General features: G+C 43.0%; 1 protein-coding gene across 6 annotated transcripts in view; it reads right to left on the reverse strand.

The window, feature by feature from the left end:
• The window catches only part of MYT1 (myelin transcription factor 1), a 168,829-nt gene that overhangs the window by 155,020 nt on the left and 1,696 nt on the right, over window positions 1–12,113 (reverse strand). The window contains exon 1 of one of the 6 annotated variants that reach the window (XM_077929382.1): window positions 3,375–3,783. The exons of the other annotated variants lie outside the window; for them this stretch is intronic. The gene's annotated coding sequence lies outside the window, so the exon portion shown is untranslated. Of the gene's footprint in view, window positions 1–3,374; window positions 3,784–12,113 lie in introns of those variants that run through there. 6 annotated transcript variants of the gene reach the window in all.

Consider the following 12,113-nt stretch of genomic DNA (forward strand, 5'->3'; position numbering starts at 1 on the left):
TTCAGGCTTGGAGGAGGAGATGAGGAAGGCTTTTCCTTCTCAACCCAGAAAGTAAGTTCAAGGTGGAAGAAGAGAAAAAGGTATGAGGTCCACACTCCTTCCTTACTTTCTCCTCTTCCCTAAACTTTCTTTCTTTCTTTCTTTCTTTCTTTCTTTCTTTCTTTCTTTCTTTCTTGGGAAGGGTAGTGTTGAAAACATATTGCCCCACACCTATAAACTTGCTGCTCCTCTCAGGAGGTGGGATCCCACTTATCAGAGGCTGTGGAAAGGTATTGACCCCCCCAAGTGCAGCACGTAACTTTTCTCCTGGGAAATAATTGCTGCCACTTATTTATATGACAGGATTAAAGGCATGCACAGGTTCCACGGGAGTGGGTGAGCTAGGATCCAAACCTGCCACCTGTCCCTACTGGTCCCTCTGCCTTTGCCTCCTTTCAGCTGCATCTACTGACTGGGAGCCATCGGGAACTAAGCCTGCCCCCACTTGCATTGCCCACCCTAGGTTCTGTTTTTTGGTCACAGCTCAGCATGACGGAACATTAGGGAAGTGGGGCAGAATGTCAGGAGCTTAGACAGGAAGGTAAATAGATGGCTCCGACTCGAAGGAATCATCCAATGAATACTCTCAAGTAACCACATGACGCCAGGATGACGTGGCAGGGGGACTATTTTAATATCTGTTAACAATCAAGCATAGGCTCTGTGTGCGTGATCACGCTGTGATTTTCCTGCACAGAAAAGTTGCATTTTGTTCCATTGGGAGGGGACGGGGGAAGAGCATGTGATTCTGCCACAGAGTTGAATATTCACAGGCATGCAAGGGAAGGAGAAGGAAACAAACCCTTATTGGTTTCTTCCAAGACGTTGCATCCTGGCTCCTTATGTGATATGCTATTTATACTGGTCTAAATATAGATCTAGAGTTGATTAGTGAACCTTCAGCAAAAAACAAACAAAGCACACACAACCTTCCCAGGGTTCTCCTGGGGTGAGCAAACTGGCCTGCTTTCGCAACTTTGATTCTTATTTTTGCTAGCCTTCAGATGTTTATCTGTTCCTCTCCTGCAGACATATGAGATATACACACGCCTAATACACGATCAACAACCTAGCAAAGCCAATGGGAATAAAGCATGCTTAACAAAAGGTTAGCAGAAGGGAGAAAGTACTTTGCCAGCTGCATTTGTAGCTGTGGCATACGCCAGTCTTTTCTTTCTTTCTTTCACAGGTTAGGCGAAGAGCAAAGCAGTCTTGTTTTCCCTGCTGAGTGTCCTGCAACTGCCCCCCCTCCCGTTAATAATCTGCCTTCTGAGCAATATGTATGACCTTACAAAAGATACGTGCATACTAGCAAGCACCCGGCAATCTTTGTCTCCAGTTTCTGTGACCCCATCACAGCCATGACAACTCTTAAACTTTAATTCCTACAATGACCCCCTTCCTTCTCTCTCTCTCTCTCTCTCTCTCTCTCTCTCACACACACACACACTCCTTCTTCTTTTGTCTGCCATTAATTAAAGTAGACATATGGAGGAAGCTGATAATAAGAACAGATGAGCCAATGAGAGAGAGTGAGAGAGAGAGAGAGAGAGAGAGAGGCTGGCTGTAATTATTGGAGAGACAGAGAACTTCGCCCAAAGTGGATCTCCAAGAAACCACAAGCAAATGGGACCCAGCCAGAGAGCAAGAACACAAAATTATAATACTTGTGTTGACAGTTGGTTGAGTCATACAGGAACCTTTTCCTCCTCCCCTGGCAGAGGTAGGAAATAGCTGTCATGAAAAACCGTGGGTCATTCCCCAGCTAGTCCAGCCTCCAGCTCAAAACAGGGAATTGTGATGAATGTGAAAATAAACAACCCTTCTCCAGTTCAACAATAGACCTCCCAATGGGAAACGAACAAATGGCTCAGAAACAGACAAAGGCCTCCCTTGCTAGTTTTGGTGTAATATCGTCATCTTCTGCTTTGTCAATCTGGTCCTTAAAAACTTCCATTAAATCCTACCTCCTAACAATTGATTAAGAGGTTGAGGTTGCAATCCTGTACTCACCCAGGACCAAGCCCCATCAAAAACAGTGGGACTTATTTCTGAGAAGGCGTGCATAGGATTGCACTGTCAGACATGCATGGGAAAGTCATGGGAAAGGCTCTAAATGAAGCCCCAACTCCTAAATACTTCCTGCCCAATCTTATCATTTCACGCGGGGGGGGGGGGGGGGAGCTGCCTGCAGTAAAATAACCAAACAACCCAAGCAATAAAAGCAATGAAGTATAAAGAGTAAAATGTCCCTTTTGTTTCTGGACATTATATATGTGGAAGGGAAGCTAAATTACACAGAAAACCAGAGCCGTAAACTAGTAAAACCAGCAAGCACTCCCCTAGTTGTTATTCTTAACGCTGCAAAGTAACTTGACTTCCTAAATGCCTGACACTTTTAAAACAGTCTCTTACTTTTTAACCTTACCCTGTTTTAGTTTTACCCTAGAACATCAGGACAGAACAGTAAAGTCTCCCACTCTTATCACCGATACAGGGAAGGGGGGGGAAAGAATTGTGGGAAATAATGGATCTTTAAAATCTTTTCCAACAACAACAACAAATTATCTTCCTCCCGATTCGCACGAGATTGCCAGAAATGAGAAAGAAGACCGTAGAACTGCTGTCTGCAACTTCAACCCGAAAACAGGGAATTTCAGCACCATGGACGGCGGCAACTTTTCCGGGAGTGTGTCAAGTAAGGGGACGAAACAGGCATTCGGGGCGGTTGCCTCTCCCTCCGCCCGCAATTTTCTCTCTCTCTCCTTCTTTGGGATCCCTCCCCAGGTGAGAGAGTATCAAAGTCCACAGACTAGTCTCTCTACTTTTTTTTTTTTAAAAAAAGAAATGCTGAGAAACTTTAAAGGCAGCGAGCAAAAAGGAAAGAAAGAAGATCTCGCCTTTCCACCCCCGTTGCCCTGTCTTCGTCTCTTCTCGCTCTTCCAGTCATCTTTCCACAATTGCAACGAGATCCAAAGCGCGCCCGCGAGAAAAACTCGGCCATCAAAGATCCAGGAACAGGGGGGGGGGGAAATAACAATAAGCAAATAGGCCGTCAAATACAAAAAGGCACCCCGCCACCACGGGGACGGTTCCTCCAAAGCGATCCCTACAGATCAGGACAACCCCTAGAACTATCCGGATATATATAATTTTTTTCCTCTCTCTCTCTTCTCAAACACTCTCTTTCCCACCCTCCAGAAGCCACCCGAAGAACACGACGATCATTGCTTATTAATATTTTTTCCTTCTTAAAATCAACACATACACAGTTGATAAATATGTGCCTTTTGTCCGCGCAAACAAACAAACAAACAAGCATAACATTGACTTACCTTTGCTCACAGCCTATTGTCTGTCTCTTTTCAAAATGACATCACGGAAAGCAATCATGAAATTTACATGGGGTGGTGGGTGGGTGGAGATGGGGGGGGAGCGGGAGAGTTGGAAGGTGGAGAGGTTGGAAAGGGGGGGGGGAGAGGTGGAGAGGAGAGAGAGCACTTGCTGAAAGCGGCCCCCCCTCCCCACTTCCTTACGCCGGGAACATGCGTGGAAGAAGGTTCGTAGCTTTCAATTAAAACCGCTGATAAGTCTTTAGTGTGTGAACTCTTTAAGCTCGCTAAAGGCAGTGTCTCACTTAATGATCGCTCTCATTAATGGGAATGGCGGGGGGGGGGCGGTGGAAAGGAGGAGGAGGACGTGGATGGGGGGGGCGCTCTTCTTCTTCCCTTTGTAAATACACTACCCATCAACCCTTTGGGCTTGCAATATATCTGTTTACTCTCCGAGGTGAAATAAATCTACAGTACAGGAAGGAGGGGAGGAAAAAAAAGAGAAAGACATGGAGGTGCTGACTTTTTTCCCTTTGGAGGGGGGTGAGCGTGGGAGGGAGCCCCAGAATATATTTCCCCCTCTTTCCACCACTCCTCCGGCTCTAACAGAAGGTGGAAGATCTCCCCTCGGCCCCCCCTCAAAATCCAATCTGATCCATAATTAATATGCAGCATGGGTTGAAAGTCCTTTTATGCAAAGGAGACAAAAGGAGCTGGGAAGGTTACAACTGTCAGCTTAATCCCCCCCTCCACATTTCCAGCCTATGGTACAGTCCCATAATTTCTAATAGCAACAAGCAGGGAATGACAGATGCCCCGGCTTAGCCCAGCTGCAGCGAAAGTACTTTACAATGTTTATTGGTGGTTAGAAAAGATGACCCATCGCCATAAAGAACAGGGTGGGGAATTCACGACCAGAGGCAAGTTGGGAGACCAGCAGTGGTTGAGCTAATATATTGAAAAGTCCAGGAGTTTGGCTGTATATGTCGGTACACAACACAACACAACACAACACAACACAACACAACACAACACAACACAACACAACACAACACAACACAACACAACACAACACAGCATACACTTCCCATGCAGATTATAGTAATCTTGGAGTTGCTGCATCAATTTAAAAAAATCTGCAAAGTTTATCCAGATGAGTAAAAGGGAAGTTTGTTCTTGTCTTTACCTCCTCCCACCATCAGATCCACCTTTCTAAAAAAAAAAAAAGTACTCCTTTCCTCTACTAGAGGGCTTTAAGAATTTGGTTGCCTTCAAGGGAGCAGATTGGATCCATGAGGCACAGGAAAGTTCTCCCTCACAAGCCCAATCGAAATGGACAACAAAAGCAAAAGAGCATTGTTCAATAGGGCTTTGGCAAAAGAATGTCTCAGATGGATTGGGTCCCATTTCGATTTTTATGTTTGTGTGTCTGTGTTTTAGGTTTCCTGTCTCAGGAACCCAAACCTCCTTGGCTGGACCAGGTTGTAGACAATGTTTGGTTCTAAGAAATGTGGCACAGACATTTGTGTGTGTGTGTGTGTGTGTGTGTGTGTGTGTGTGTGTGTTGTGTAAATATGACTCTGATGTCATATTTGATGGATTATGGTTGAGCCGGGCACTATCCTTGATCTCAGTATTGAGTGGAAGAAAAGTCAATGCCATATTTTTATCAGAACAATGCCTTCAAAGTTCTGGTGAGTCTTGTTAAAAAGACAGCACCAAAAGAGTCCTAGCAAGCTTGTTGGGAAAGGCTTCTGAACCACTTAGGAATGTGTTTAGTGATTTATATAACCAATGGCCCAGAGAATGGATATATCACTGGGCTTTTGGAGAGTTGTGTTTAAATACCTTCTCTGCCATTGTCTTATTTGTTTGGCCTCGGTCAAATGTCTCTTGGTCTCGATAAACTAGTTCAAAGAGCTGTTGTGAGGGAAAGGCAAGTTAAGACTCTAATTCTGGTTAAGGTGATATCAGTGTGCTTGAGAATGAGAGCTGGTGTAATGTACAGTATTGGCTCACATTTAAAGCCTTAGCCACAAATTCACTAGTTAAGTCTTGGCCAAGACATTATAATGGCTAGGGAGATTGCGGTTCAGCTCAGCCTCAGCTCCCTTAGTAAACTCTGATCATATGGGTGACTACAGTTTGGTGAAAATGGACTTGTCGGGCAAATTAAGACCCCTTTGTTTTTCCTTGCCTTAGTGTCAACATTTTGACTTAAAGGGGAATCAAATATGCTTTGTTTCATGCATGAGTTAAATTCTAGGAATTGGTTAACATCTGCATATTACAATTTTTATTATTACTACAAATTATTACCCACCCTTCACCCTAAGGTCTGTGGGTGGGCTACAACAATTAAAACACATTTTTTTAAAAAAAACAACAACCCCCAGTTAAAGTCAAGTTGTTACACAATGTTTGTTATTTGATTCTTTCCTCAGCATGGAATGTCCATCATCTAAACATGTGAACTATCTCCCTTGCAAAGTATTGTGCTTTGATTTTGATCGGATGATATGAAAGTCCTATCATTTGACAGGCCTTGGCTCAACACTTGAAGGTGCCATCAGCATGCATGTGTGAATTAGCACCAAGAGCCGGTAGGGGATATCTGGACAGCAAATTCCTACAGCTAGCCAACCTCAAAGACCTGGTTCTTACACATTGTCTGTATGAATCCTGACCATAGTCAGACTCAGTGACCAATTCTTGAAAAACACCATATACAACATACACACATTTCCCTGGGAAGAGCACAAACACAGAACCCCAGAATTCTGTCTGATAAATGTGCATACTTGTAAACGGCAAGAGTGTCACTGGAGGTCCTTGGCTGTTGTCCCTTTATAAAGTCATGCATGCCAAAAACTAAACAATTGCTATTGGGGTGTTTTCCCATTTTGATACCCAGACAGTGAATCCCACATATGTAACTCCATGAAGTAGACTATTGGAATTCCTATTTTACAAATCGGAAAGTAAACTCGTTCTCCCCACCTGAATTGGAGTTGAAACTTAGATGTAAGTCAGACAGAGCAGTAACTTGCAATCAACTCTGCTACCTTTATATTGCAACGCCATGCTTGTTTATTCAGAAGTTGGTCCAACTGATGTCAATGGAACATCAAGGTAAGTGTGCTTAGGATAACAGTCTTACTTAGAGCACTAGTATGTGTGCATGTATGTGTTGATGGGATATCAGAAGTCTTCAAGACCCCATCCCATCAACCTTATGCATAGAAAATAGAATCTAGCAGCTGTACACACACACACACACACACACACACACACACACACACGGCTTAGACCATGAATCTACAACTATCTACTTCAACTAGCAGGTCTTCAGGGTTTGAGGGAAACCTTCCAGCAGCTTCTGTTGCTTCTAGGTCAGGGGTAAGCAAACTTTTTCAGCAGGGAACTGGTCCACTGTCCCCCAGACCTTGTGGGGGGCTGGACTATATTTTGAGGGGGGAAATGAATGAATTCCTATGCCCCACAAATAGCCCAGAGATGCATTTTAAATAAAAGCACACATTCTACTTATGTAAAAACACCAGGCAGGCCCCACAAATAACCCAGAGAGGCATTGGGTTACTCATGTAAAAGCACTCATTACTCATGTAAAAGCACACTGATTCCCGGACCGTCTGTGGGCCGGATTTAGAAGGCGATTGAGCTGGATCCGGGCCCTGGGCCTTAGTTTGCCTACCCATGTTCTAGGTGGAGAAGCAGTGAATAGAACCATCTATATACAAATTCCATGCTCTATTACTTACCTACAGCCCCTCCCCAAACAGTAAGGCAATCTATTTTCCCCAGGCAGGGCTTGCCCAGTACAGTGGTACCTTGATTTATGAACTTAATCCGTTCTGGAAGTCCATTCTTAAACCAAAGCGTTCTTAAACCAAGGTGTGCTTTCCCATAGCAGTGGGGGACTCCATTTACAAATGGAACACACTCAACAGGAAGTGGAACGTGTTCTGCTTCCAAGGCAAAGTTCACAAATGAAAACATCTACTTCCAGGTTTGCAGCGTTCTTAATCCAAGTTGTTCATAAACTAAGCTGTTCTTAAACCAAGGTACCACTGTATACTACTTCTGCTAAAGACCCATATTTAATAAGGTAACTCCAGTCTCTGAAATTAACAACTTCTATTGCCCCAAAACTTTTGCCTCTATTAGTAACCACAACTATTAGGGGATCCCTTGATCGATTCTTCTTTTTCAGAAGTTCAATCTATTTTTTTTAGGCAAGTGACTTTTAGATTCTGCTCAAATAAGTTAACATTGTTTCAAGTTCTCTTTGGGCCTGGCTCTGAATGCACGTATTCAAATGGACCAGAAAAACCAGGAAAGACTTGCAACGGCCCATTTCAGACATTGAAATCCCCCCTTTTTTTTCTTGCAAGCTCAGCCATTAACATAAAAGGATGTGTTCAGCTGAGAGTACTCCTAAAACACACACACACACAAAAAAACCCTCTATCGCCTTTGACCATGCTGTGAAGACAGGGATATTTTACATCCTAAACCTCTGGCATTCAGAAATTCTATTAAAGCCTTATCATCAGGCACCAGGCACGGTGCTTTAACTGCATTTCATTGTTCTGTATTCAAGATAGAATCAAAGGGAGGGAAAAGGCAGGATCAACTTTATCCCATGAACAATGCTAGATGGTCCCCTTGACTGCTATTTAATTCAGATCTGTAATGCTCCAACTTGGAAAACAAAAGCAAAATATTGCGGGAAGTAGGGAGGGCAGGAGTGTGATTGTGTGTGCATGTATAGGCCCACACACTCCTATGCTAATTTAAATATATTTCAGAACAAACACATAGACCCACAAGGAAGAGAGAGACACAGAGACGCATGCTCATGTCATTGTTTTTCCGAAGTACTCCAAAGTGTATAGTTTTGTTTTTTCCTTGTCCAGGATCATGGGACAATTACATATGGAGGAACAGCCACTGATCAAACCATACGCATTATATTAAGCAGCTTGGGGATACCCTGATAATACAGCTAATTTCAAGATTTACTGCTTTTCGGAGCCAAGCGACAAAAATATTTAACTTTTCCAATATGGTATTATGATTTCCTGACGTCATGTCGTTTGTGGATGTGACTATCGAGAGGATCATGCTCATATCCAACTGTCACACATCTTTCACGGGCTAATTTCCCCCAGTCAAAGTTAAGAACACATTTAAATCTCATCCACCAAAGTCACTCAGACTACAAAGAACATTTGGCTGGATCTGCGCCTAGATCATCATCAAAACACATTGGTATGGCAATAATGTTTGATGTTTCCTCCGGTTTATCAAAACAAAAAGCATCTGGCTAAGCATGAGTGATTGCATCAGTAATAATACTTCAAATTCATTCTGCAGCTCTTGATTATTCACCGGTTTTGATTTTCAGGTCAAAACTCATGATTTCAGGGCAAACCAGTGATGAATATTCTCCTTATGCAATGTAGTTTGCCACTATAGTTCCCCTGGTTACTGGCATTGTTTCCACTTGGCTGCTGCTCCTTCAGTGCCATTTGCTCTCTGATTGTTGCTCTATTATCCTCCTCAGATTAGTCATGTGGGCGATTCTACCCAATCAGGAAGCCCATAATGAATGGGGTGACATTATGGTGTGATGTAGCCAATTCAGTTTGGATATGTGATGGCATCACTGAGGTTGGCTAAGATGGACACTAACTCAAAATGAATAAATAATACCTATTGTCGCCCCAAAGTGCCCTTCTGGAAGATGTTTTTTCAGGCTGCCCAAAAGGTCTATTGATTATTATTCCTACTCCCATCTTTTATGGGGTTTTTTGTTGACATTAATTTTTTAGCACCTGCATATGATCAATCTCATAGTGATTCACATTTCATGGATAGTCTAAGGCTATACTTTAAACGTATTGTGATGCCTGAAGAGTACTAGGGTCATCTGATGAAACTCATTGGCAATAGGTTCAGCATAGACAAGAGAAACTACTTCCTCACTCAACACATTGTTAATTTTCAGAACTCATCACCACATGATGAGGTGGCTACTGTTTAGATGGCTTTCAAAGGGATTTAGACAAATTCATGAAGGGGAGGAGATCTCTCAATGGCTTTTAGCCTGGCTAGCTCTGCTGAACCTCCTTGTTCAGGCACAGTGTTTTTTCACTCTTTATCAATGTCTGTCAATATCAATGTCTGTGGAGCAACAACAGGAGAGAGGTATTGCCTCCACATCCTTTTGCCTTGGGCTTCCAGGAGTCATCTATCTGGATGTTGTGAGAAAGAGGATGCTCAGCTATGTGGACCTTTGGTTCTACCAAGCATTGCTGTATATCAGGCATCCCCAAACTTGGCCCTCCAGATGTTTTGGGACTACAGTTCCCACCATCCCTGACCACTGGTCGTGTTAGCTAGGGATGATGGGAGTTGTAGTCCCAAAACATCTGGAGGGCCGAGTTTGGGGATGCCTGCTTTGTATGCTGTTAATGCTCTTTTAAATAAGATTATTACAGAAAGTCTAATACTTTGCTTGCTTTTTTTTACTTAATGAAAAACTGCCAACCTTAAACCATAGGCTCAGTGCCAGAGAGTACCAAAGGTTCATTTATTTTTTTACCGAAAAGGAAAATAAAAAAGTGAATGACAGGGCAATGGACTAATATGAGGTCTAAATCAATACTTTCCTTTTCTTGAAAGGAAGATTATGGATTGACGTGATCTATCCCAAACTGGGCAAAACAATCCAAGGCCCCAGACTGCCATGTTGGAGGATGAAGTGGAGGTGAACCTACTCCCAGTTCTGCTTGGTTTTGCCAGGCTCTGGTGGCAGGACATCTCCAAGGAATTCTGCACTTGCCAGAAGCATGGCCAGAAACTACAGCTAGTGGTATCCCAGCTGGTGATAGCCACCAAAATTCCAGGAAAAGGGCATTATAGGTTCAGAGAAGGGGTGGAGTTTGGTTGGTGCAGGATTCACTGATGTGATCACTTGTTTCCTTTCCCTTTCATATTTTTTATTCAACATTCTGCCTTTTATTGCACTTCCTAAACAATATGGCTGATTAAACAATCTATGGCCTTTTAATGTTTTTCTGGGAGGGGTTTATTGATTTTCGTTTGCTGCAGTTATTATGTTATGTATTTTGTCTTTCAAGTTTGTATTTTTTATTCTGTAAACTGCCCTATGAACTTCAGATGAAGGGTGGTATATAAATTTAATAAATAAATTCTGGACCATCCCTGCTTCCATCACACAGCAGGAATGGATTCAGTCTGGGCCTCTTTGCTATGCCAGCTTGGGACCAGGCACAATGTTTTTCCTGCCCTCGGTTTCCACTCTGGCTGGCATGAGTAGTGGAACTCTGGCTGAAGTGGTGGCTACTAAATTCCATTAAGTCCTGCCACTGTTGGCCAAAAGTTTTGGATTGTGGCCTAAGCTGTTTAAAATCTCACTGGGAGATGACAAAGCATCTGCCTGGTTTTCTTCATGTAATCCGTGGGACTTTAACATGTGGGAGTTTAACTCTGGCTGGACCATGCCCAACATGTACCAACACAGAATCATAGAAAGCCACCATAAAAGCAGGCATCAAGGTGGTGGAAGAAAGAAGAGTGAAAGTAAGAAACAGGATGCCTGCAGGATGCTGACTTTGGCTCCACACTCAGATTATGGCGATAATTTCAGACTGTTCCATGTGCTGGCTCTCTCTGTGCCAATTCACAGATTGTGACCCAGCAGAAAGACTGGGTGATTTTTCTCCAAGCTATTGGGGCCCAGTCCGTGCATCATAATGGCCACAAATTTGAGGGCACCAGACAGACTTGCTGTAGACTTGCTTATTCATTCAAATGGCAAAGCTGTTTCTGGGGACAGTATTACTTTTGACTGCAGGTGGGCAGTTCTCTCTATCTCGCCCTGCACCTCACAAAATGCCACCTTGAACACATGGATAAGAATTCAGCCTAGCCTTCTTCCTCACATTTGTTTTCCTGTGTTCATTCAGGGAGGCTTTTTGTGTCTGATGAGCAATCATTCAAAGATGCCATTTGATTCTGATGGATCTATAAGTGTGGCCACATAGCAGTTGCCCCATGAGTAGCTACAGTGAATGCAGTAGTTTGATATATGGGTAACTCCTGCAGCATGGTATGTTTCCAGGCCATCACTGCTTCCAAAAATGTCTCCATGCATAGAAGAACTGTTGTGTTGTCTGTTACATGGGACGTCCTTGCGGAGAGGGGTGCTAAATTCAGGAATTGTCCAAAAGAACTGTCCTAATCTTCACTCATCATTGTAAATTCTAAAACCAGGGATAATGGCCACATTCAGGATCTGAGTGAATGACCAGTTCAGCACTCAGAGATGGACAGCTCCTTTCTGAATTACACCACAATTTCCTAAATGAAATCTCTCAAGAGTTTGGAACTGAAAACCAGATGCTGTTAACAGGCAAAGCAAGTACAGTCCTTGATGAGGCTGCCATAACCTAGTTTTATTTCTCAATAGTTAATACTTCTGTTCCAGGAATTTCTGAAATTATATCTACTATTTCATTAGTAACACTGGCAGAAAACCTTTGAGGAAACGCTCACGGATTTTCTTTAAAATTGACTGGTAAGAAATGATCCCATGATCCATATCTTGAATATTATTTTTATTAGAAAATGAGCTGTAAAAAATGGTGTGTTTGTGTGATTATCTGCAAAGAATAAAAACAATGTGCATGC

This window comes from Podarcis muralis, chromosome 5, assembly GCF_964188315.1.
Source record: "Podarcis muralis chromosome 5, rPodMur119.hap1.1, whole genome shotgun sequence".
NCBI classification, from domain to species: Eukaryota; Metazoa; Chordata; class Lepidosauria; order Squamata; family Lacertidae; genus Podarcis; species Podarcis muralis.